A 27,736-nucleotide genomic window follows, 5' to 3' on the forward strand; every position below is an offset into this window, starting at 1 on the left:
ACACACACATATGTAACCCCTATGACTGTCCATTATTTTTTGTTTATATATGTGTGTGTGTATGGATCCTGGAGGTTGTATGTCACTGAGTCGATTCCAACGCATAACCCCCCTGTCTAGGATTTCAAAGGCTGCAAGTCTTCACAGGAGCACAAAGCCCCATCTTTCTCCCACGAAGCCACTGGTAGACTTGAACTACTAAACTTGCAGTTAGCAGCCAAGCTCATAATCCACAACACTACCAGGGCTCCTTGTATATCTAGGAGTATGCGAATATATATGAGTCCTGACATGGCGCTGTAAAATAAGCAATGGACTGATGATCAGCCACTCCTCATAAACACTATACAGGGGTGCTATGAGTCAAAATGAACTCAATGGCATTGAACAGCAACAAATATACATATATAAATATATATGAATAGAAAACAGAGAGCTTCCCTTTAATGGATGAATTTCTTATGTTTTATCATGAGTAAATGTCAATTGCAATTACCCATTCAATTGTTTGTTGTTGTTGTTAGCTTTCTGATTCATCATTTCTTATTCAGATAATTATAGTATCTTTTCCCTTAACATTTGGCATCTGCAGACAATCTCTATGGAGAGCAGCACATGTGAGGTGCACTGTAATGAAGATGACATCCCTAGTGTAACTGAGGAAGATGACCAAAATGACACCTTCCTTCTGGAAATCAGACTCCCCTTCTAGAAAACAGGGAGTTGATAGTTTCCTGAATTATATTCTCTTTATTTCCTTGTAGAATTAAATTCACACATGATTACAGGCTTGTTAAGACTTTTTACCTTCCAATTTTTGTGGATTAACAATAATAATTATAATAACTATATAAATTATAAGTTCTTATGATGTCAGTGCTTTTCTGAGTAATTCCTTTGTATTATACAATTTAATCCTAAATTGCCAATTCCCAAATATGCTATGAAATACTATCACTGGTACCATTTTGTAAATAAGGGAACCAAGACACAGTTGTTAAATGGCACAGCCAGTAAGTTGTGAAATGGAAATTCAAGCATAAGCATCTGGCCCCAACATCTGAGTAATTTTAACCAGTATGATATATGACCTTTATGGACTATATTTTGTCTTGGAAGAGAAAAAAAAAGTACAAGGAAGACAATGTGTTCATGATGCTAAAGCAACCAATTTAAAAATATAAAATCAATCCAAACCAGGTTGTTTCTAATTGGGATTTAGGAAAAGAATACCAGTGATCATTTAGTTTATTAAATCTTTTTGAATGTAAGCGTAATGTGAAAATTAACTGTCTCAAATATACTTGTTGTTGTTGCTGTTAAGTACTGTGGAGTCGGTTCCGACTCATAGCGACCCTGCACAGGGTTTCCAAGGCTGTGTTCTTTATGGGAGCAGAAAGCCTCATCTTGCTCCCGGGAACCATTGGTAATTTCGAACTGCTGACCTTGAGGTTGGCAGCCTGACTTGTAACCACTATGCTACCAGATGATTTTTATTACTTTTAATATCATTCGATACTTCCGTGTTTCTTTAAACCTCCATTCTATCCTTCTGCATAGTTGTAACATTAATTTCTTCTGAAAGAGCACACACTCAGATACACACAACTGTTCATTTGAAAATAAATAGGGTCGGTTGCAGGTTCACATGAACTATTTTTATAAATTATTTTATAAACTAGATTCTTTTCTTAAAAATTTGGGACTAATGCTGTATTTAATAAAATAAAAGCTTTAAATGTATGAAGAATTTTACCAGTCTCTGTCCTGATGGAGATGAGGCCATTGAAAATACCATGTCTTGGGTCAGGCACACACACCGTAGTCCTCAAACGGACATCTTTGCTCTTGAACACTTTAAAGAGGGCTTGTACAGAAGCTTTGCCTAATGCAATATGTCTTTTGATTTCTTTACTGTTACTTCCATGAGTGTTATTTGCAGGATGTTATTTTTTCCAAGAATTTTGTTTTATGGGACTATATTTCAAAAGTATTGACTTGACATAAATCATTTTTAAGTTCTATTTACTGTTTTCTTTTCTTTTTCCTTTTGTTGTTCTTTCTGATCCGCATCAAGAACCAGTCTGTTCAGACAAATCCCTAAGTGGGTACCAGTAAATTAGTGTCATCACATAATCCTTGCTCAAGCCTTTTCTTCTATCTAAGAAAGTACTAAATATTTAATTAGTACTTAGTAAAGAAACTACTTTTGAAATTCAAAAAAGGAATTCAGAGGTTTATTTACTTTTCTTTATTCTAAGCTTCCCCAAAACTTTAGCCTATTAATTGATGTTGTTGTCAAGTGCCGTTGAGTCGATTCCAACCCATAGCAACCCTGTATAGGGTTTCCAAGGAGCAGCTGGTGAGCTTGAACCGCCGACCTCACAGTTCAAATGGCTTTGCAGTCTGGCACATTAACCTGCAGCACCACACCAGGACTCCTATTAATTGATATTAATTGATACTAAGTATTAAATGACCACTAGTAGTTGCCTGCAAAGACATTTGAGCTACAAGGTCGTTGGTTCAAGCTCACCAGCTGCTCCTTGGAAATCCTACATGGGGTTGCTGTGGGTTGGAATCAACTCAAAGACACTGAACAGCAACAGCAGTTGCCTGTAGTTTAGAATGTCCAATGATATGTGTTTATTTGGGAACTCATAAGCATCAAGGTGGCAAGGAGAAAAATTGAAACAGTAGATTTGAATTCTTTCTGAACTCTATTTTAAAGTTTTATGCAAATGGCCATAGCTCCATTCTATAGCCTGGTCTCTGAGATACACATGTGTGTAGGCTGGGTATGTATGCATGCTTCTGAAAGTGATTTAGTCAACGCCATAATTTTAAATGAAGTTTTCCAGAAAGCTGTTCCTGGTGTACATTTTGGCATGGAAGATTAGGTCAGTGACCATAAATCTCATTTATGTACTTAATGCAAAGGAGATAGTGCTGTCTTGGGAATCATGTGAGCCAGATTCCCTACTTTGTCCCTCTTACAAGATATTGACCTATAAAAGAAAATGCTCCCATTTTGTTTTGTATCTTTCTTCATTTAAACTTTAAATAAAGAATGTTTATGCAGAGTTCTTTTTCATTCATAAAAACGGAAGTTACCCTTAGTGTCTGCATGAGTAGGCTTGTATTCTTGTTCACGAATTCACATGATGGATTGACCCATAAAATCTTTATGTTTGGCTTGTGCAGCTGAGTTCATGACTGAATGCAGAATGATAAAGAAGCTTTAGCATTTTGTAGAAAGCAAAGAAATCATGCCTTCTAGATGGCCCTTAAGCTAGCTTTTAACTGCCGGGAAATCAGCTAGAAATGTATAATCAAACTTGTCATTAAAGGCACAGAGCTTGGCATGAATCTTTGCAGCATAATCTGTAAATTAATGCAAAGGGATTCTTTCACATTTATTTGGCTTTCTTTATATTTGCATGGAAGTCTGTCAATCCAAACACATTTTTTTTTAACCTTTCCATCCATCAAAAGTTAAAATAGAAATGATGGATCATGTCAGTGGCCAGTCCAGCAGCTTATTTCTTCCACCACATTTCTGTGTATTTACTGTTTTCACTATATTGTTTTCAATTTCTGGCAAAATAGTCAGTTTTTGATCCTGGGTAGAAAATGTCAGTGCTCACATTTCCTGTGGGGTTTTGGCCTTTTTGTGAAAAGGTAGGAGAGAGCTAAATGAATTATGATGCTGTCATCTGAAGAAACCACAGTGTATTTCTTTGCCAAATTTTAGCAAGAACAGAACTGATCATCTGCTAGTATAAGTCTTTCCTTGAACCGTACCAGCAGTTCATGCAAGCTTCTGCCTGCTCTCTTTCATGCTGTGAGAATGTAGCCAACAGAAGTCCTTTTAACCTTCACTTTGCAAGGTTAATTGATTTAATAACCCCCAAAGAACATAACATTTACACCGAAATTTGGAGATCTACTTTCCTCACTGAGCTCAAATAGTATTAAAATAAAGACTAGGTCGCTGCTTAATGCAAATTGTTCATAGAGAATGCAATGCCTGTTATTAATTTATTGAAAGCTGACATCATTCTCATCCTTCACAACTTCATTTTCATATAGTTTATTGAGAAACAAACATCACCAGATTGCATTTGTGTGATGCGTTCTTAGAAATCAATACATCTTAAGTGTTGATAATAGCAAATGTACATTGCGATCATCTTGAACTATCGTTTATGATGCTTAGGTTAGGTGCCTTTGAGCGCCTAAGTGCTCCTCAATAAACATCCGTTTATCCTTTCTAATATCTTCTACTGAAGTCCCTGGGTAGTGCAAACAGTTTGCTCATGACTGCTAACCAAAAGGTTGGCTGTTTGAATCCACCCATCAACATGACAAAAGAAAGCCCTGGCTGTGTACTTTCATAACATCACAGCCATTGAGAACCCTGTGGAATGCAGTTCTACTCACATACAACTGAGGTTTGACTTTGTAAGGAAGTGCTTTGCTTCAACTAATAGCATTAAATTCCTACCTATTTGGAAAAATTCATAGTAAAAATATATCCATAGTAAAGCTTGTGATCTCTGAGAATTAATTCTATTTTAGTTAATTTTTTTAGTAGTCATTTCGTAAGACTCATTTTAAAAGACTTTTTAAGACTTGGGTTTCACTTATCTTTCCTGAAAGATACCTTGAAGATCTCCAATGTGATAGCATCTTTAGCATTCCTTCCCACAAATGATTCAAGTTCTAGCCAAAGAACACAGAGAATTAGCAAAGCTAGAGGAGTAACCTATACCCTATGTGAGATAAGGATGGATGTTAAAGAGACAGGTAAAACAAAGATGCAGTAGGGTGGGAGTGTGGCCATTATATATAGGCCAACCAGAGATGATCTCACCAAGAAGGTGACACCTGAGTAAAGACCTAAGAGAGTGAGAGATGCCACATGAAGGACTGAGCCATGCTAACATTTGCAGAACATTCTAGGCAGAAGAAATCACAAGAGCACCTTTTCTCTCTTAACTTTTACCCAGCTATATCCTTGTATTCTTTTTGTCTGTATACATTCATTCTACAAATGACAAAACTGTACTAGGCACTGTGTTAGTTGTTGTTAGGTGCCTTCAAGTCGATTCAGACCCATAGTGACCCTGTGTACAACACAACATGACACTATCCAGTCTTATACCATGCTCACAATCATTGCAATGTTTGAACCCATTGTTGCAGTCACTGGGTAAATCCATCTAGTTGAGAGTTTTCTCTATTTTGCTGAACTTTATCAAGCATGATGTACTTTTTCAGGGACTGTTGTTTTTAGGTGCCATGAAGTTGGTTCCAACTTGTAGAAACTTTATAGTAAACAGAAAAAAAACTCTATCCAGCCCTGTGCCGTCCTCATAATCATTACTATGCTTGAGCCCTTTGCTGCTGCCACTATGCCAATCCATCTCACTGGGGGGGCTCCCTCTTTTTCACTCACCTTCCAAATTACCGAGCATGATGTCCTCCTCCAGGGACTGGTCCTTCCTGATAATATGTCTGAGGTATGAGAGACAAAGTCTGGCCATCTTAGCTTCAAAGGAGCATTCTGGTTGTACTTCTTCTAACACAGATTTGTTTGTTCTTCTGGCAGTCCAGGGTACTTTCAGTATTCTTCTCCAACACCATAACTCAAATGCATCAATTATTCTATGGTCCCCATTCATTGTTCAACTTGCACATACATATGATGTGTTATTGAAAATACTAAAGCTTGAGTAAAATGCACCTTGGTCCGAAAACTAACGTCTTTTTTCCATGAACAATTTAAAGATGTCTTGTGCAGCAGATTTGCCTAATGCAGTGCATTGTTTGATTTCTTGACCACTGCTTCCAGTTACTGGTCCTTTCTAATTACATGTGCAAAGTTTGTGAGACAAGGTCTTGCCATTCTCATTTCTAAGGAGCATTTTAGCTGTCATTTTTCCAAGGCAGATTTGTTCATTATTCATGGTGTATTCAATATTCCTAACTAATGCCATAATCCAAAGGCATTAATTCTTCTTTGGTCTTCCTTTCTCATGGTCCAACTTTCTCAGGCCTGGGAAGCAATTAAATACACCATGATTGGCTAAGTGAGACAGAGGTAACTAAACGATATATGCACAACTTTGGAAAAACAGGGCTCTGGGATACAGGGATAGAAGTATGGTTTGAATGGGTAAAAGGGGGAAAATAATGTTAAGATGCTTGTCTATCTTTTGAATCTTGGTTTCCCTTACCTACTATTATAAAATAGACTCTTGATGGGGAGAGAAAGGAATAGCCAGAGATATCACCATAGAAAGCTTGTAAGTCCGTCTTCAGCCTATAACTGATTAGAATACCTGAAATGGGGCTAGAACTTGCCAAGTGAAGGAGGTTTCTTGTGGAGCCTTTGCATTGCATTAAGACCATAGATGGAATCCTGATTCCCATCCAGAATGTTTTGAGGTGGGAAATTTCCACTTGAAAGGACAAGCAGACCAGCCTGGAATGGCTAGAAGAACAGAAGATATTTCTTGAAAGAAAGACCAGCAGGAAGAATAAAAAATAACAGCAGTCTGATTGGCTACTACAAGAACAAGCACGTTGTTCCCCCAGGAGCCATCAAGGCAAGTGGTCAGGTCCCCTCAGGGCAAACCCCCTTCCAAGACTAAGACCCAAGGGGAATACACGAGCAGGCATGTGGTCTTGGTGCTGAGCACATTGGTCACCGATAAGGGGAAGGGAGGGTGGGGACAGCAATGAAGTTGTGAGCTAAGTCTGACCACATTCAATAGACTCCTGTCAACCTGGGTTGAGATATAATTGGCCAGCAGTATGACAAGACCTGGGGACTCCTGGGCCCAGGGACAGGAACATGGCCACAGAGGACTAGAATGGAGAGTGAAAGGTCCAGTTAAAGTGAAGCGAGGGGAGATGCACAAAAACACCCATACTTGCAGATAGTATCCACTTGATCTGGCTTCAATGGCGGGATAATCAGAACTAAACTAGAAGAAGAAAGAAGAGGGGAAAAAAAGGAGTAATTAGCTACAATTTGATTAACTTGACCTATGCTTGTGGTAATAGCTCAAAAGAGAGAACAAATCTTAACAGCGAGGATCATTCCCACCTCCTCGGTACACAGGGTAGACAGGAATGTGCACCTTAGACACTGGCTACCCAAAATGGGATAGGCTACAAAGGCAAGAAATGACTGGCTTACAAGCTTTCAAGAGAGAGCCTAGTTTCAGAGGGTATGGGGAAGGTAGAATCTTCAATGAGTGGTTTCCAACCTGTCTGGATGGGGCTGATGCAAGGAGTTGGGGATAAGACTCTTGTGGTTCAATAGTGAATAATTGCTGTAAGGACTGACTGTGAGTATTGGAAATGTAAAGGTCACATTTTGTAACAAAAAGTGGGGAGTTGTTGATTTTGCAGTCCAGGAGTGGAGGACCCTGGAACCATCAAGGGAGAAGAGCGGAGTGCGGGACACTACCCAGAGAAACAGTGACGCCCGAGATGGAGGCGGAGATGATGATGTGGAGAGATGGAGCAGCTGGGGTCTGGACTCTGGGAGGGAGAGGGTCTGTGTGTTGATGGCCAGGGGGCAGGCTTGTGGGGTGTACCCTTGGCTGTTTGATGATGCATGTAGGGGATTGTAGTCATTGCAGTGAAACAAAATGCAATAGGATGAATGTAAAGCTAATGTTCTCCATGTCAACTATCACAATTCACAATAAAATCTTTAAAAAACAAAACAAACAAAAACACCATGACTTGGTTCAGGCATACGTTGGCCCTCAAAGTGACATCTTTGCTTTTATCACTTTAAAGAGTTATTTTACAGCAGATTTGCCCAATACAATACGTTGTTTGATTTCTTGCCTGCTGTTTCCATTGGCATTGAAATCCTTGACAACATCAATCTTTTCTCCATTCATCATGATGTTCCATATTGGTCCAGTTGTGAGGATGTTTGTTTTCTTTATGTTGAGGTGTAAGCAAAAATGAAGCTATAGTCTTTGGTCTTCTTAATACGTGCTTCACGTCCTCTTCAATTTCAGCAAACAGGATTGTATCATCTTCATATTGCATGTTTCTCTAATCCTGATGCCATACTCTTCTTCATATAGTCCAGCTCCTCGAATTATTTGCTAAGAATACAGGTTGAATAAATATGGGGAAAGGATATAATGCTGATACACATCTTTCCTGTTTTTAAACCAGGCAGTATCCCCTTGTTTGGTTTGAACCACTCACTGCCTCTTGGTCTATACACAGGTTCCATATGCACAAGATTAAGTGTTTTGAAATTCCCATTCTTCTCAATATTATCCAGAGTTTGTTATGGTCCGTAAAACTGATTGCCTTTGGATAGTCAGTAAAAGAGAGTTTAAACATATTACTAGTATTCTCTGCTTTCATCCAAGATCTAGCAGTGGTATTCCTTGTCGCATGTCCTCTACTGAATCCAGCTTGAATTTCATGGAGTTCACAGTCAGTGTACTGGTACAATCATTTTTCAATTATCTTCTACAATAATTTACTTGCATGTAATATTAATTATGTTGTTTGATCATTTCTGCATTCTATTGAATCACCTTTCTTTGGAATGGGCACAAATATGAATCACTTCCCTCTGGTTGGCCAGGCACTGTCTTCCAAATTCCTTGGCATAGACAAGTGAGCACTTCGAGCATTGCACCTGTTTTGTTGAAACAACTTCCAAGTTCTGGAGCCTAATTTTTGGCCAGTGCCTTCAGTGCACCTTGGATGTCTTCATGCAGTACCATCAGTTCTTGATCAACTGCTACCTCCTAAAATGGTTAAATGGCAGCCAAATCTTTTTGATACTCTGACTCTGTATTTCTCCCTTCTTCTTCTGATGCTTTCTGCCTCGTTTTATATTTGCCTTATAGAATCTTTCACTATTGACACTTAAGGCTTAAATTTTTCCTTCAATTCTTTCAACTTAAGAAATGCAAAGCATGGTTTTCGAACCTCAGCTCTTTGCATATTTCATTACAATACTTTACTTGGTCCTTGCAAGTCACTCGTTGAAATCTTCTCTTCAACTCTTTTACGTCACCATTTCTTTCTTTTTCTATAGCTATTCTGCATTTAATAGCAAATTTCAGAGTCTCTTCTGACATCTATTTTTGTTTTTTCTTTCTTTCTGCCTTCTTAATGACCTTTTGTTTTCTTCTTGCATGATGTCCTTGATATCTCATCTTGCCTTTGGTCATTAGTATTCATTGGATCTTAGAATTCATTCATCTCTTCCGGAGATGGTCTCTGAATTTAGGTGGAATATACTCAAAGTTATACTTTGGCTCATTTGGTTTTGTTTTAGTTTATTTAACTTCAAATTGAGCTTGCATATGAGCAATTGATAGTCCATTTCAGAGTCAGCCCCAGGCCTTATTCTAATTGATGATATTAGCTTCTCCATTGTCTCTTTACATGGATGTAGCCTATTTGATACCTGTGTATTTCATCCAAGGAGGTCCATGTGTACAGTTGCCATTTATATTTTTTAACATAAACAATGAATAAGTTGTTGGTCTTGCAAAATTCTATTACGTAACCTCTAGCTTCATTTCTATTACCAAGGCCATATTTCCCAGCTACTGATCTTTCTACTTTGTTTTCAACATCTGCATTCTAATCACCAGTGATTGCCAATGAATCTTGTTTGCATGCTGATCAATTTCAGATTACAAAGTTGATAAAAATCTTGAATCTTGGGCATTAGTGGTTGGTGAGTCAATTTGAGTAGCAGTCTTGTTAACTATTTTAGGCTTTTTTATTGTCCTATGGATATTATCACACATAGTGTTATACTTCAGTCTTAATCTTAAAATGTAATGTTCTTTTTGGTGATGAATGTGATAGCATTTATCTTCAATTTGTCATTCCAAACATAGTAGACTATATGTTTGCTGATTCATAATGGCCAACACCTGTCTGTTTCAGCTACCTAATGTTTGTTGTTTCAGTTCTGACTCATAGCAACCCTGTATAGTAGCTGATGGGTTTGAATCACTGACCTTGAAGCTAGAAGTCCAATGTTTATCCTACAGCACCACACTAGAACTCCTCTCTAATTCCTATTGATATTTATGTGTTTCCATTAAGTTTTGATAACTTGGAATTTTCCTAGATTCATACTCCATCCATTCCACAAACCAATTATTAATGGATGCTTGCAGCTGTTTCTTCTTATTTTGAGTTGTGTCACATTAGCAACTGAAGGTCCCGATAGCTTTATACAATCCATGTCATATGCTGACTCTACTTTCAGGAGGCAGTTCTTCCCTGTTGTGTTTTGAGAACCTTCCTGAAGGGTTCATCTGCAGGCACTGTATCAGACAATTTCTCATTACCTTTCACAAATTTTTCACTGTCCCCTTTTTTTAGAAGTAGATTGCCTGGTATTCTTTCATAGTTTACCTTAGCTTGAAAGCTCTGCTGAAACATGTCTAGAATGGATGATCCTATTGGTACTCAAAATGCTGATGGTAAAACTTATAGCTTCATAGCAACAGACAAACTACCACAGTAGAACAAACTAACAAATGGTGCAGATGCTGAGTTGACTACAGAGAATAAAATAGACTTATTTTCTGTGTTTACAGACTTTAGAGTCTAGTGGGGAAAATATACTTAATTAACCAAAATAGATGTGTGTGTGTGTGTGTGTGTGTGTGTGTGTGTGTGTGTGTGTGAAAGCAACAGAGCAGGAAGGGGAAGGAAAGAGACTGTTCAGAGTGTCTGAAGTCATAACAGCATAACATTACAGGTGGGAGAAACCTTAGAAATCATTTAGTCAGGTGTTGGATAACTAAGAGCGAAATGGTTCAGGTATAAGATGGTAAATTTGGAAGTTTACTATGGGGAAGTAGTAAGTTATACTAGAAGATGTATGCTCAGTACAAAGTAATTCAAAATATTCCAGTTCTCTAACAAAACACTGATGTAAGACTTCTGAATCAACCTTCTTAAAGGATTGTATTTAAAATACAGGTAATTTTGTCAAACTAGGAACTCTACAGACTCATTATGTTTCAAGCACTCAGTGGCTAACCTAAAGGTCAGCAGTTCAAACCCACCAACTGCTTTGCAGGAGAAAGCTGTGACAATCTGTTTCTACAAAGATCGCATCTTTGGAAACCCTATGAGGAAGTTTTACTCTGTCCTATGTGGTTGCATTCAATAACCTCATATGGATGCGAAAGCTGGACAGTGAATAAGGAAGATAGTATAAGAATTGATGCCTTTGAATTGTGGTGTTGGAGGAGAATACTAAAAGTGCCATGGACTGCCAAAAGAACCAATAGATCTGTTTTGGAAGAAGTGCAGTCAGAGTGCTCCTTGGATGCCAGGATGGCTAAACTTTGTCTCTCATACTTTGGACATGTCAGAAGGAAACAATCGCTGGAGAAGGATGTCATGCTGGGTAAGATGGAGGGTCAGAGAAAAAGAGGAAGACCGCCACGAGATGGATCAGCCAGGTGGCATCATTGATGGTGTCAAGTGTGGCAGAGGTAGTGAGATTGGCCCAGGATCAGACATTGTTTCATTCTGCTGTGCATGGGGTCACTATGAGTCAGTTCCGACTCGATGGCACCTGACAATAACAACAAATGTGGTTGCATTGACTCCGAATCAACTCCACAGTCATGGGATTAGGATTTTCTGGTTTTGTTTTTCTTCCAGGCTTTTATCAAGTTACTCATTCATACATGTTTAAGCTATAAAATTTAGTGGAGCTATTTGTCATATTTGGAGTCCTGGTGTGGTATTGTGGGTTAATGTGCTGGACTGCAAAGTCATTTTAACCACACGGTTGGCAGTTCAAGCTCACCAATCGCTCCTCAGAAGCCCTGTATAGAGTAGCTATGGATTGGAATGGACTCAATGACACTTAACAACAACAACAGTTTGTAATATGTTGTTGTTGTTGTTAGGTGCCATTGAGTCAGTACCCACTCATAGCGACCTTATGCACAGCAGAATGAAACACCTCCCGATCCTGGGCCAACCTCACTATTGTTGCCATGCTTGAGCCCATCGATGCTGCCACTTGGCCAATCTGTCTCACTGGGGGTCTTCCTATTATTTCCAATGGAATTCTAATATAAATGGTTCCTCAGAGCTGAAGTCCAGCAAATAATGACCAGATTCTGGTGCTGCATGTAGTTTTTAATTAGTGACTATAAAAATAATGGTTTAGTGTTTTAAAGCTATTCAGTGGTGGAAGGACTTTAGAACATTAATGCTTGCTTATAAATAAACTCACCTTGAGCAAACAATACTTCAAGAGAAAATGATACTGCTGATGGTGAACAATAGGCTTTTGTTAACGTGTCTAAATGTGACAATAACTAAAGAGATCAGCTGGCAACTGTACAGTTTGGAAAGCTACTGACTTTGAGAGCAAAATGATGCTGACAAAGTCACCTCTACAAGGAGGTTTGATGTCGTTCTATGTTCAACCCATAAACAAAAATATCCAAAGAAGAAAAAAAAAAAAGAAAGCAAAATGTTTCCCCTTCCCCAAGTGACACATTTTTTTGGCTCTTGTCCCACAAATATGTTCATTGAAATAAGACCAAAAAGAATTTTAAAGTCAGACATAAAACCAAAATTCTCTATAAGAAACGGATTCAAAGGCATTCATAGGAAAATGATATATAAATGATATGTCAAATAAATCATAATAAAATCATCCTTAAAACAAGTGTTTGGAGGCAGGGAATGTGCCATGTTCACAAGTTGACTTTAATCTTTTTAAAGTTTAATTTTATGTCTTTAGTATATGAGATTTGAAGTTGTTGTTTTTAGGTGCTGCCGAGTCACTTCCAACACATAGCAAGGTTGTGCACAACAGAATGAAACACTGCCTGGTCCTATGCCATCCTCACAATTGTGGCCATGCTTGTGCCCATTGCTGCCGCCACTGTACCAATCCATCTCATTGGAGGTCTTCTGCTTTTTCATTGACCTTCCGCTTTGCCAAGCATGATGTCCTTCTCCAGGGACTGGTCCTTCTGATCACATGACCAGAGTATGAGAGATGATAATTGACAACATGTTCAGAGGCACATAATATCATTCAGAACTATAGTTCTGGTAACTTATAGTGACCTGGTAATTTCCTCCCAGTCAAAGATATATTCCAGATTATGGAAGAAACAGTTATGTCAGAAAGAGCTACGAGGTCTCACTTTCAAACAAAGAGAACAAAAATAGCAAGTAAGGAGAGACATTTTTTGACAGAAGAGGAAAATTGTCCTGAGTTTTAAAGAAAACATAATTTCTCAGATTAAAACTACCATCAAAAACTACTCTTTTTTTGTCCTTTAACTGAGGACAAAAAAAATGTAGGGATAGGGAACAAACAATGAGGGGAAATATAGGCCTGAGCAAACTGATAAGCATGAGAATATGTGTCTGTCCGGAGTTACATTTTCATAAATGAAAAATATTGGTAGCATCTATTTTAAGGAATCCATAGAATAATTTTAACCTGTTTATTAAAGTATGTCTTTAATATTCAAGCCTAAACTTTCATTATTGAAGAACTCTCTAGACAAATTATTGAATGACATAGAAAGCATCAAAAGAAGATGGAAAGAATACACAGAATCACTGTACCCAAAGGAAATGGTTGACATTCAATCATTTTAAAAGGTAGCATATGATCAAGAGCCAATGATACTGAAGGAAGTTCAAGGTGCTCTGAAAGAATTGGCAAAGAACAAGGCACCAGGAATTGATGGAATACAAACTGAAATCTTTAAAGAAAGTGAGGCAGCACTTGAGGCACTCACTCACCTATGCCAAGAAATTTAGAAGACAACTATCTGGCCAACTGATTGGAAGAGATCCATATTTGTGCCCATTCCAAAGAGAGGTCACCCAACAGAATGTGGAAATCATCAGACAATATCTTTGATATCCCCTGCGAGTAAAGTTTTACTCAAGGTAATACAGAAATGGCTGCAAGCATACATTGACAGAGAACTTCCAGAGGTTCAAGCCGGATACAGAAGAGGACATGCAATGAGAAATATCTTTGATGATGTCCGATGGATCTTGGCTGAAAGCAGATAATACCAGAAAGATATTTACCTGTGCTTTATTGACAACACAAAGGATTTCAATTGTGTGGATCATGACAAGCTATGGACAACATTGTAAAGTATGAGTATTCCGGAACACTTAATTGTGCTTATGAGGAATCTGTACCTGGACAAAGAGGCAGTTGTTTGAATAGAACATGGGAACACTGAATGGTTTAAAATTAAGAAAGGTGTGCGACAGGGTTGTATGCTTTCACCACACTTATTCAACCTGTATGCTGAGCAAATAATCTGAGAAGCTGGGTTCTATGAAGAAAAATGTGTCATCAAGATTGGAGGAAGACTCATTAACAACCTACGATATGCAGATGATATAGCTTTACATGTTGAAAGTAAAGAGGACTTAAAATACTTATTGATGAAGATCAAAGAGCACAGCCTTAGGTATGGATTGCATCTCAATATAAAGAAAACAAAAATCCTTACCACTGGACCAATAAACAACATTCTTATCAATGGAGAAAAGATAGAAGTTGTCAAGGACTTCATTCTTCTTGGCTCAACCATCAACATTCATGGAAGCAGCAGTCAAGAAATCAAACCACATATTGCATTAGGCAAATCTTCTGCACAAGAACTTTTTTAAATGTTGAAGAGCAAAGACATCAACTTGAAGACTAAGGTACACCTACCCTAAGCCATGGTATTTTCAATAACCTCATATGCATGGGAAAACTGGACAGTGAATAAGGAAGACCATAGAGGAAGTGATGCATTTAAATTATGGTGTTGGAGGAGAATATTGAAAGTGCCATGGGCTGCCAAACAAACAAACAGATCAGTGTTGGAAGCAGTACAGCCAGAGTACTCCTTGGAGACCAGGGTAGCCAAGTTTTTTCTCTCATACTTTGGACATATTGTCAGGAGGCATCAGTCACTGAAGAAGGATATCATGTTTGTTAAGGTGAAGGGTCAGAGAAAAAGTGGAAAACCCCCAGCAAGATGGATTGGCAAAGACCACATCAATGGGCTCAAACGTGGCAATAATTGTGAGGTTGGCCCAGGACTGGGCAGTGTTTTGTTCTGCTGTGCATAGGGTCATTATGAGTCAGTACTGACTCAATGACACCTAACAACAACAACAGTTGAAGTACGACACACATACACAAAGAACAAAGTTCAAATGTACAGCTTAATAAATTTTCACAAAATATTTACACCTGTGTACTACTACGGAAGTCAAGAAACAGACGATTATCCGAACAACAGAAGCTCTCCTCTGTCTTTACCTTATGACCTTCCCAATCTCTATCCTCTCCTACTTTTCTGAAGGTAACTGTATTCTCACAACTAATGCCACAGATGATTAGTTCTGACTTTTTTTTTTAACTCTATATAGACAAAATATTCTTATGTATTCTTATGTGTCTGCCATCTTTCACTCAAGATTATAATAAACTTCATCCATATTGTGGTATGAGTACAGGTATGAATGTCCAATTTAGATACAACCCATAGTTATGAGAAAATCCCGTAAGGCCTATTCTATTGAAATTTTGAAGTATAGACAGCTGCTACTTTATGATATGCTTTAAAATAGTATTATGTTAAATATATTTTCGTGTATTTGAAAGTGTTTCTTGGGTATTTTTTATTGCATACAATGGTACTATATACAAAGACAAACATTTGATGGCCTGGTGCTAATACAAACTGTACTTAAGGCTTCTGACTTTCATACAAATTTAATTTAAAGACAGATTTAGGAATGGAACTCATTCAAAATTCAAGGATTGTCTATAGTTTGGTTTGGGCTGCTTTTTTTAGAAAAAAAATGAAGTTTTAAAAAAAATTTTATTAAAGTCTTTATTGTGAATTGAGTGAAGGTTTACAGTCAAGAGCATCAGTTTTACATTCAACAAGTAAGACTCTTTGTTTCATCTTAATAGTTATAATGCCCTCCATGGAGCAACACTTACTGAGCTTCTTCCCTGTGGCTCCTATCTTCATTCCACCCATCTTCCCATGCCTTCTCACCTTTGTGCTTAGGTATATGCTGCCACCCTCATCTTGAATGATTAAACATTCCATCATTCATAGTGAGCATGTCTTACTAGTGTTGTTCCTATCTACTGGTTAGCTGAATGTTGGGCCATGAGGTTGAATTCCTTTCTAGAGCTGAGAGGTGGTTGAGCATCATAGTCTCAGGTTCTTCCGGTCACTTTCTGACCAATGAGCACAGTCTTTTAAAGATATATAATAATACTTTTGAATTTTGTTCCACATATTCTGCTGTTCTGTCTAGGACCTTCTAATGTGATCCCTTTCAGAGCAGTTTGCAGTGGTGGCTGGGCACCATCTAGTTTTTCTGGTCTCAGAGTTGTGGAAACTGATGTTCACAAGTTCCATCAGTATATTTTAGAGCGGTTTTAGGTTTTCAGAAATTTTCAAAAAAGTACATAGTTTCCATGTCCCCTCTCCCTATACTCTGATATGTTATTTAGTTTTTTCGGCACTGTATGTTGGGAGGACTATTCTTTTTCCATTGCATTGCCTTTGCTCCTTTGCAAAAGTTGAATGCATTTGTGTGGACCTGTTTGGGGTTGTATTCTTTCGCCATACTTATTCTATCTGTATGCTGAGCAAATAATTGAGAAACCGTATGAAGAAAAGCATGGCATCAAGATTGGAGGAGGACTCATTAACTACATAGATGATACAACCTTGCTTGCTGAAAGTGAAGATGACTTAACATGCTACTGATGAAGATCAAAGACCACAGCCTTCAGTATGAGCTGTACCTCAATGTAAATAAAACAAAAGTCCTCACCACTGGACCAATAAATGAAGAAAAGATTGAAGTTGTCAAAGACTTCATTTTGCTCAGATCAACCACCAACACTTATGGAAGCAGCAGTCAAGAAACTAAATGATGTATTATATATATTATGCAAATATGCTGGACAAGACCTCTTTAAAGTGTTTAAGAGTAAATGTGTCAGTTTGAGAACTAAAGCGCATCTGACCCAAGCCATGGTATTTTCAATAACCTCATATGCATGTGAAAGTGAGACAGTGAATAAGGAAGGCCGTAGAAGAACTGATACATTTGAGCTATGATGCTGGAGGAGAATATTAAAATTACCATGGAATTCCAAAAGAAGAAACCAATCTGTGTTGGAAGAAGTACAGCCAGAATACTCCTTGAAAGCCAGGATGGCCAGCCTTTGTCTCTCATCTCAGGAGGGACCAGTTCCTGGAAAAGGATACCGTATTTGGTAAAGTGGAGGGTTAGAGAAAAAGAAGAAGACCCCCTCAATGAGATGGACTGGCATAATGGCAGCAGCAATGGGCTCAAACATAGCAACGATTGTGAGGTTGGTGCAGGACCAGGCAGTGTTTCAGTCTGTTGGTCATTGGGTCACTGTGAGTCGATATTGACTTGATAACACCCAACAACAACAACATTTGGGAACTCTGTACTCTGTTGCACTGATCTGTTCATCTGTTCCTTCACCAGGACCACTCATCTTGACCACTTTTTAGTATTATCCCTCCAAATTTTTTCTTCTTTACTATTGTTTTAGCTATTCTGGGTCTTTCACATTTCCATACAAAATTTAGACAGTTTTTGATATTCAAAAATTAACTTGCTAAGATTTTGGTTGAGATTGTGTTGAATCTATAGATCTAGTTGGAAAGAATTGACATCTCATTAATATTAAATCTCCCTATTTATGAACATAGAGAGTCCCAGTGGCACTGTAGGATAAGAACGGAACTGCTAACTTCAAAGTCAGCAGTTCAAATCCACCATTGGAAACCTTGGAAACCCCATATAGGGTTGCTATGAGGCCAAATTGACTCAGTGTTTGTTTTGAGTTTTGTTGTTGTTGTTGTTGTTGTTTGGCTTGTTTATTTATTAACATGGAATGAGAGGGTAAGTCAAAAAAATATAACTACAAAACCAGAAATACCTTTATTAAATAAAAATATAAAATGTGAAGCTATTGTTTCTCAAAATATTCTCCATCTAGGTCTATATACTTCTGAATGTGGTGCTCCCATATCCCTAACACTCCCACCCAAAAGAATTTTACACTCTGATTTACACTATGTCAACATGACAGCTTAAGCATCCTCCAGGGACTGAAATCCTGTTCCTTTGAAATGTTCTTTGCATTTTGGGAATAAAAAGAAATCTGAAATGATAAGATCAGGGATATCAATGTTTATGCATTTCATTTGATTTTTCCTAGGTTCATACTTCATACAGTCAATGTTCCTATTATTAACAAATGTTTACAGCTGTCTTCATTTTGAATTTTTCCCCATTAGCATATGAATGTCCCAGAAGCTCTACTCCATTTGTGTGTGTCATCATGGTCAACTCTGCTTGAGGAGGCAGCTCTTCCCCAGTTGTAATTTTGAGAATCTTCCAATCTGAGGTGCTCATTTTCTGGCACTATATCTGACAATACTCTGGTACTTTTTGTCATGTTTCAATACGCAATATTCTGGTGCTGACAGTGTTCCACTAGTATTCATAAGGTTTTCAATGACTAAATTGGAAGTAGTTGGAAGTAGTCCATTACTCCTTCTTCTTAGTCTGCCTTCGTCTCATCTGGAAGTTCAGCTGAAACCTGTCCACTGTGGGTGACCCTGTTGATATTTAAAATACCCATGGCATAGCTTTCAGAATCACAGCAACACACAACACACAACCCACCAACACACTGAATAAATATTCATTGATTGCTAGGATGACAAGAGTCAAGGTACTAGGAGAAAATCTCCCAGTTTAAAAAGTTCAACACTGAATAGTCATGAACCTGGATAGTCCAATAGCACAACAGGGATGATACTCTCAGTAGTATAGGGTATCCTGATTCTATTCCTTGGCATACTTACCCAAGCACTGAGACTTTCTTGGAGAAAGAGATTGGCCACAGTAACTGCCATTCTTCTACTGGGAGGCCATGATAATAATGGAACTCTTAGTCTATATCTTATCTGTTTCTGTTTAGATGATTGCTGCTTGTCACTTAGGCTCCTAGTATTCCCTGCATAGTAGTTCAAATATGTCAGTGCCCCCAGGATATGAGAAATAGAAACAGTTCTATCCCTAGTGTTACTAGTAGATCAGCTCACCAGTCAGCTTTTGCCAGCAAATAGCGCAGAACACTCTTATACCCTGCACATCTTCCTCAGAGAGCAGCTTTGGTTTGGGAAATCCAAGTCTCAGTATCAAATGCATTTTGCATGGTGTGTGAATTCCAGCTGAGATTTTTCTTCAGCTGTTAGATGCTACTTAAATCATAGATGTGAGTTAGGAAGGTTTCGAATTGCCTTTGTTGCCTCTAGAACAGGATGTGTTGTACAAAGATTTTAACAAAGTCATTACTCCAGGAGCCAGTAAACTACATCATACAGATTAAAATCAGCCTACCATCTGTTTTTCTATCACTCACAAGCTAAGGATGATTTTTATCCATGAACGTTTGCTACTGATTTGATGTTAGAGAACACTGAACTTTGAACCCCCATTAAATGACACGTAATCCCAAGAGAAAACAAGTGTATCATTCTTCTCATTAGCAGACATGTATTTTTTAAAATGAACTCAGTTATTATTATTGCTATACAACCATTCCACACTAATAAACATGGTTTAACTTTGAAGACCAGGTTGTTATGGGAAAATTGGCATTATGGGAAAAATGGAGGATGATTTTATCAAATCACAAAACAGAGAGTGACTACATCATTACATTACCGCCAAGTTATATCATATAACTGCCAACTTGCATCATACATAACTGCCAAATACTCGAGAATCATGGCCCAGCCAAGTTGAAACATACCCCAATCATCACAACCAGTGTTACTCTCACTTCGCACCTTGGAATTTGTTACTGCTGGATGCACATCATTAATGCATCATTAATACCATATAAGACAATGGTAGATTTTTAACTATTATTATAAATGTGAAATGTCAGATAGTCAACAAGTAAGGAGAAGGCATATTTTTAATTTTTTCAATACATCAGTTTGTTTTTTTATTATGCCAGTACTGGCACTATAGGATAAGCACTGGACTGCTAATCACAAGGCCGGTGGCTCAAGCCCACCAGCTGCTTCTTGGAAATCCTACATAGGGTTGCTACAAGTTAGAACGGACTCCGTGGCACAACAACAACATACATACCATCCTCGCTCTGTCCTCTTGGCCTGCGACACCTAAACTAAATGTGTGCTGACCCTTATATGATTCCATCCCCCCAAGGCTACAACCATACTATTGGTAATCATACTGTCATCAAGATATTTTGTGCAAACTCTACTCGAGAAACTATTAATTTTTAGCAGAGTTGTAATTTTCCTAAACTTGTGTATAAATGAGTTATTTGTTTCCCTGCAGTAACTCTTATATCTAAGGGATTGGAATTAAATGATGTTGTTTTGGTTCATTTCTATGTAAGAAATACATGTGGAAAACATGAATAATTTTTCAGCAATAATCTCAGAATATGTGACTATATTCAAGCTCTGTCTACCTGTAACTATTACTAACTTATGAAGAGACGGTTGCCAAGTAACTGGTATCAGGCACTTTTCTGCTTTTTCCATTTAATCCGTACTAAAGATTCATAAAAGGAGCTCTGGTAGCATAGTGGTTACGAATCAGGCTGCAAACCACAAGGTCAGCAGTTCGAAACTACTGGCTGTTCCATGAGAGAAAGATGAGGCTTTCTGCTCCTGTAAAGATTTATAGCCTTGGAAACCCTGCACAGGGTCGCTCTGAGTCAGAACTGTCTCCATTGCACCTAACAACCACCAACACCAAAGGTTCATGAGAAGAACCCTGGTGGCACTGTGGCATAGGCATTGGGTTGCTAACTGCAAAGTCAGTGGTTCTAACCCACCAGCTACTCCATGGAGAAAGATGAAGCTATCTGTTGCTGTTAAGATTTGCAGTTTCAGAAACCTTACATATGGTCCCTATGAGATGGAATTGACTTCAAAGTTCATGAAGGAGCCTGAAGGCGCAGTGGGATAAGTATTGGGCTGATAACCGATAGGTAACCTGTTTAAACCTACCAGCCACTCTGTGGAAGAAAGATGAAGCTGTCTGCTTACATAAAGATTTGCAGTCTCAGACACCCTATGGGACCATTCTACTTTGTCCTGTAAGGTTGAAATTGACTCAACAATCGTGAGATTGTGTTTTTAACAAAGGTTCGTGCTCTAATTTGTCTGGTTTTGAACGGAGCTCTGGTAGCATAGCGGTTATGAGTCGGGTTGCTAATCTGAAGGACAGCAGTTTGAAAATAACAGCAGCCTCATGGGAGACGCAGAAGACGTTCTGCTCCCACAAAGTTTCACAGCTATGACTCAGAACCAGCATAACCACCACCACCACCAAAACCTACTGTACATCACTCTCCTTCCCAATGGGATAATGTTGTTGCTGCTTTTTCCTACTTGTCTAATCTTCACGTTTCCTAAATGGGCTGTTTCACAGATTTCTCTCCTTTTCATCTCTTATTTACCTATTATTGCTGCTTCTTAAAAAGCAGTGTGAATAATCCATAGGCGGATACACATATCTGTAGTATTTATTGAAAACTAAAGGAATATTGGGTCGTAATATTGTCAGTGAGGTGACAAAAGAATTTTGGTGGAACTAGTCATTCATTTTCTTGCTACCTCAACCTTCTCTGTGCCTCCAGTCTATAGACATTGCAAATGGTCTAATGTGGACCTGTTTCCTTATCCTTCAAACAAATCATTTCAGATATTTCCGCAACAACTGACCAACAGATGCTTTGTTATGTTGTCCTCACAAGATTGACCAAGGAACTTTATTAATATTTAATGATCCTGTCCAAATACTTTTACATACTTAGCCTTCATGTTAAGGGAAAACAAAAGAAAAAAAAATAGAAAATACATAAAGAAAATCCAATAGTTTCATAGAAAAGTTGATTTTGTAAAAAGTTTTCTACGTTTTTCATTGCAATTTGATAGAGAATACTGTACTAGGAAGATATATTTACAATATTAAAAAAAACAACAAAAATTCTTTTCCTTGACATCCTTTTGTTTTTGTCAAATACCATCAAGTCAGTACCAACTTATTGTTGTTGTTAAGTACTGCAGAGTCAAGTCAGTACTGACTCATAGCAAGCCTGCATGGGGTGTCCAAGGAGTGGCTGGTGGTTTGGAGCCATAAACCTTGAGGTTACCTGTTGTTAAGTGCCATCAAGTCAGTTCTGATTCATAGTGATCCTATGCACAACAGAACGAAACACTGCCATGTCCTGTGCCATGCCACAGGGTCACCCATAGTGGGCAGTTTCAGCGGAGCTTCCAGACTAACGAAAACTAAGGAAGTTTAGCTACAGAAAACCTTATGAATACTAGTAGAACAATGTCAGATATAATGCTGTATGATGAAGACATAATGAATACCCTCCGATTCATAAGCAATCCTGTATTGGATGTACCAAGGAGTCTTTGGTGAGTTTGAACCATCAACATTGTGATTAGTAACCTGGTGCTTAGCCTACAGGACCACACCATGACTCCCTTCTTGTTATTGTTGTTAAGTGTCAACGAGTCAGTTCCAACTTATAGTGACGCGACATAAGGTTTCTGAGAAATGATTGGTGGTTTGAACCACTAACCTTGTGGTTATCAATCCAGTGCTTATCTAACTGCACAATACAGAGAGTTGAAACCAAGAAACTGATATTAAACATACCAAGACCCATCAGAAAACTCATTAAAAAAATTAAAACCCCAGAATTATTTACTGATGAAAGAATACTTTAAGTGGTAAGCCAAGGTCCAAGGTTACCAAGAAAGACATGACTTGCATACAGGCATTCAGTGGAACAATACTTTACTCACATAGAGATGAGGCAGAGCAAGGGAAGCTTTAGTAGAGGATGTCAGTGCTCCATAGCCAGCTCCCATTGTTGTTGTTAAGTGCCGTTGAGTCGGTTCCGACCCATAGCGACCCTGTACAGGGTTTCCAAGGGTGTAAATCTTTACGGGAGTAGAAAACCTCATCTTTCTCCCGCAGAGCAGCTGGTAGTTTCGAACCGCTGACCTTAAGGTTCACAGCCTGATTCGTAACCACTACGCTACCAGAGCTCCTTCCATAGCAGCCAAAAAAGGAAGGACGGTGTCTGCATGCTGCTTCCTCACGCTGTATAACTTACCTCATTCCGGCCCCACCACTAACATAGAGAAGCAGGCCCATCCAGATGCCATATGATGGACACTCATTGCAGTAAACAGACTTTTTACTCAGAGCAGGGCATCTCTTCTTCTCTCACTCTTCTAATATCAACTGCTCCCTATCATTAAATTCAAGGAATGTGTCATATATCTGTGTGTTTTAAATACTATTTGCAAATATTTGTCTTCAGTGTAATTTAGTGTAATTGCCAATGTATTTGTGTTTATATGTACCTTCTATTTTCTACCCTGCATTTAATGTAACACGTAATAGAATAACATAAATCTGTTTCTAATGTTATTCTATTTCCCCTTTATTGACTTGTCAGTATACATACTTTCACTATATCTTAGTGTGTACCTTAAAGAATAGGTACTGAGTGTGGTACCACTGGACTGCAAACCACAAGGTCTGTGGTTTGAGCCCACCAGTTTCTCCACAGGAGAATGATGAGGCTTTCTGTTTACTCAAAAATTCTAAAAGCCTCAGAAACCCTATACAGGCTCACTATCAGTAGAGTTGACTTGATGGCACTTAACAGCAACAACAACCACCTTAATAATGCAACATCCAGCTTTGACTTTAATGTAATAGAACATCATGGATTTAGCACTAATCAGACAATGCTAGGACCTTAGAATAGTTTTCTGTATATATTGCCAGCTTTTGTGTTGTTTTTATTAAAACTCCTATTCTATACCTCTTTATTACCTAGAAGACATCATTATTAATATTTTGTACAGTTAATATTAATTTATTTCCCCTGTTTTTTTCTCCTTTCATTATATTTCCTTTCCTTCCTAAAGTTCTATTCCCATTTGGGATCATTTTCTTTCTACCAGAATAACGTACTTTATTATTTAAATTGTTGTTGTTACATGCCATCGAATTGGTTCCCACTCATAGCAACCCTGTGTAGGGTTTCCAAGAAGCAGCTGATGGGCTTAAACCACCAACCTTATGGTTAGCAGTCCAGTGCTTATCCTGCAACAATTATTTCTATTAATGAGAGTACATTGGTGACAGTTTTATTTGGTTATTGCTTGTCTGGAAATATTTTTATTTCATCTTTAGTCTGGGAAGCTATTTTTGTTGGGTATAAAATTCTGGGAGGACAGGTTTTTTTTTCCCAGCAGTTTGAGACATCATCCCTTCATCTAATTTTCATTATTTCCATTAAGAAGTCTATTGTCCTCCCTGCTGCTATAATTTTAAAGGTAATGCATGCTTTTCTCCTCCAATCTGTCTTTGATTGTCTGCAGTGTTACCATCATGTGCCTAGGTCTGATTTTCACTGCATCTACCCTGTTTGAGACTTGATGCCTTTATTTTTTCAAACATTATTTCTGTCTAATTTTCCTCTCTTCTTCCTCTTAGGCTCCCATTAGGTTTATATTCTTAAGTAATCATGGCACTGCAGGATAATGGGCTGAACTGCAAGGTCAGTTTGAACCACAAGGTTAATGGTTCACACCCACCATCCTCTCCTCAGAAACCCTATACGTGATTGCTATAGGTCAGAACCAACTTGACAGCACTTTACAACAACAACAATTATAGCCATAATCTCTTTTATATGTCCATCCTTTTATTTACCAAGTTTCAGTTGAAGCATTTTCCAGAACTTCTTGTCTACTTCTAATATGCTGTTTAACCCTCCTACTACAGAGTTATTAATTTCATTATTATATTACTTAGTCCTAGAATTGCTATGTACTTCTATCTTTAAATAAATTTTAGCTTTTTAAAATCTACAAATATTTCACCATATCATATATATGTATTCTGTGCATAATAATTGCAGCTCTTATATCTTTTGTGCTAATGCCAGATCGTCTGTTTGAGAAACTGTAGTAACAGTTTTCTTTCTCTAGAAATCTCTAGTTGGCTAACAGTGTGTTGGCAAATTATGTGGTACTGTAGGATAAGCACTGGATCAAAAGGTTGGTTTGAACTGAAAGGTCAGTGGTTCAAACTCACCAGCTGCTCCTCAGAAACTCCATACAGGATCAGAACCAACTCTACAGCACTTCACTATAGCAATTCTGTGACCAGTTTGCAAATTCTGGAATATTCAACCTACCTCAGGTTTGTCTCCACTTCTAATATATAAACATCTGGATTCCCATTTGAGATCCTGGATTTTTATCAGGTCCTTAGCAGTTTCTGAATGCTAGCTTTGTCTACTTAGCAATGTGATACTGTAAAAAGCCTTCCTCGGTTCTTCAGTAGCTTCCTGTATAGCTTCTCATTCTCCTGTTTTGTATAATTCAGTAATTCAACAAGTAATTTCTTATTCACTAGATCATTTGCCCGTTAGAAATGTATACTTTTGTTTAAACTAGAAGTAGATTTTTTTTTTTTTAAATTCTTGGATATATGATAAGATAGGCACTTTCTTTAAAAAAATAGTAGCTTTCCTTATCTCAGCATTAAAATAAAAATAAAAAAAGCTTTATGCTTCTTTTCTCTGGTACCCAAGTTAAGTTTCATTGTTTGCTTTCTTCTTCTTTTTCACATTCTTCACAAGGCTTCAGACTGCATCAGTAAAGTAGTTATTCATGTTGAGAATAATGACAAGATTATCAAATTTAACATTGGGAGGAACCTAAGATATCATCTACTGTTGGCTAACCTCCCACTCAGTACAGAAATGTTTCCTGCAGCATCCTTGGCATATGCTCATCCGGTCTCACTTTGGATATCTTCAAGCAAAGGAGCTCATCATTTCCTGAAACAATCCATTCTGTTGGACAACTCTATTTTAAAAATCCTTATGTTGAGCTAAATTATGCCTCTTTGTAACTTCTAATTTACTCATTGTTTCAAGTTTTCCTTCTGCAGTAAGTCAAAACAAGAGAACATTTCAGATAGCAGTATTCAAAATCTAAATGCCATTTCTGTCTTTTTTTTTTTTTTTTAATTTTTGCTTTATTTTATTTATTTATTTTACTTTATTGTCCCAAAGCATAGAACAGAAATTACTAAATTTAGAATAATAATCATAATGAATGGCATCTATTTGATAATGATTAAAAATTATCTTTGCATTATACAAATCACTCTGACATTTGAAAATACAAATCCTTTAGTAATTAACTGACATTAAATTTTTGTATAGAAAAAAATGTAAAAACATTGCCATCTAGTTTGAAGATGATACTATTAACTACTTAAAAAGTATATGGCACATTGCACATTGATTGAACTAGCACTAAAAGGAATTGCTAAAGGGTTATTATGACATGTCCTGCTTATGATTTAAACTCCCACCTACACCTATAGCCCTTGGCACATTCATGATTTCACAATGTAGTTTTTCAAGCAAACAGTTCTGGATATATATATATAAATATATAAATAAATATATATATATATATATATATACCGTAAAAAGTTTTAGAAAGAGAAACTATCAATCAATTTTTCTTGTCCCATGTTCTCAGCTAATATAGGGAAGTCTCAGAGCATCAAAGATACCCCTGAGTGACACAAAGGGCTAAGTGCTTGGTTGCTAACTGAAACCTTGGAGGTTTGAGTCCATCCAGAAGTGCCTTGGAAGAAAGACCTGGTGATCTACTTCCAAGAGATCAGCCACTGGAAACCCAATTCTAGAACTGACTCCATGACAGACACTTGCTTTGGATTTTTCTTTGGCTTGAGGGTACTGTAGGTAGACCAACTGTCAATCATCAGACACTAGTTCATCTGCTCCTAAAGACATTCTTAAGCTGTAAGAAAAGGTGGAGCTTACAGATTCAGACTGCTGTCATCATCCAATTTACAGGGTGTAGTTCAAATGGCACTGTAGGCTAAGCACTGCGCTGCAGTTTTCAAACCCATCAGATGCTTCTTAGAAACCCTGAGTGGGGTCACTGTGAGTCAGAAGGGACTCCGTGGTGCTTAACAGCAGAAGCAGTTCAAAGTCAAGGAACCCTGATGGTACAATGACAGCTAACCGAGAGGTTTCCTGTTTGAAGGAAAAGACCTGTGACCTGCTTCCATAAAGATTTCATCTTAGGAAACTGTATGAGACGTTTCTGCAGCTATGAGACAGAAGCAACTCGAAGGCACACAGCAGTTAAAAAGCCAAGATGGAGAACACCTACTACTTCAATTATTTTCCCCTAATGTTGTTGTGACCAAACTAATCCCACTAGCCTTAAAAAAAAAAAATGCCTATCATCATTCTGAGCAGATTTTTCAACCTTAACTGCACCATCAAGCAGGGAGTTTAAGAAATGCTGATGCCTGAACTCCATTCTGATGTAATTGATCTGGAATGGGGCCTGAGTCTGGGGAATTTTAAAAAGCCTTCCAGGTGATTCAAATGTGCTAAGGAGGTTGAAAGCCGCTGTCTAAAGCCACCCTGACACAAGACCAGACAATGTTTTGTGGGTTCCCCCCA

The sequence above is a fragment of the Chrysochloris asiatica genome, unplaced genomic scaffold, assembly GCF_000296735.1.
Source record: "Chrysochloris asiatica unplaced genomic scaffold, ChrAsi1.0 scaffold00004, whole genome shotgun sequence".
Classification (NCBI taxonomy): domain Eukaryota; kingdom Metazoa; phylum Chordata; class Mammalia; order Afrosoricida; family Chrysochloridae; genus Chrysochloris; species Chrysochloris asiatica.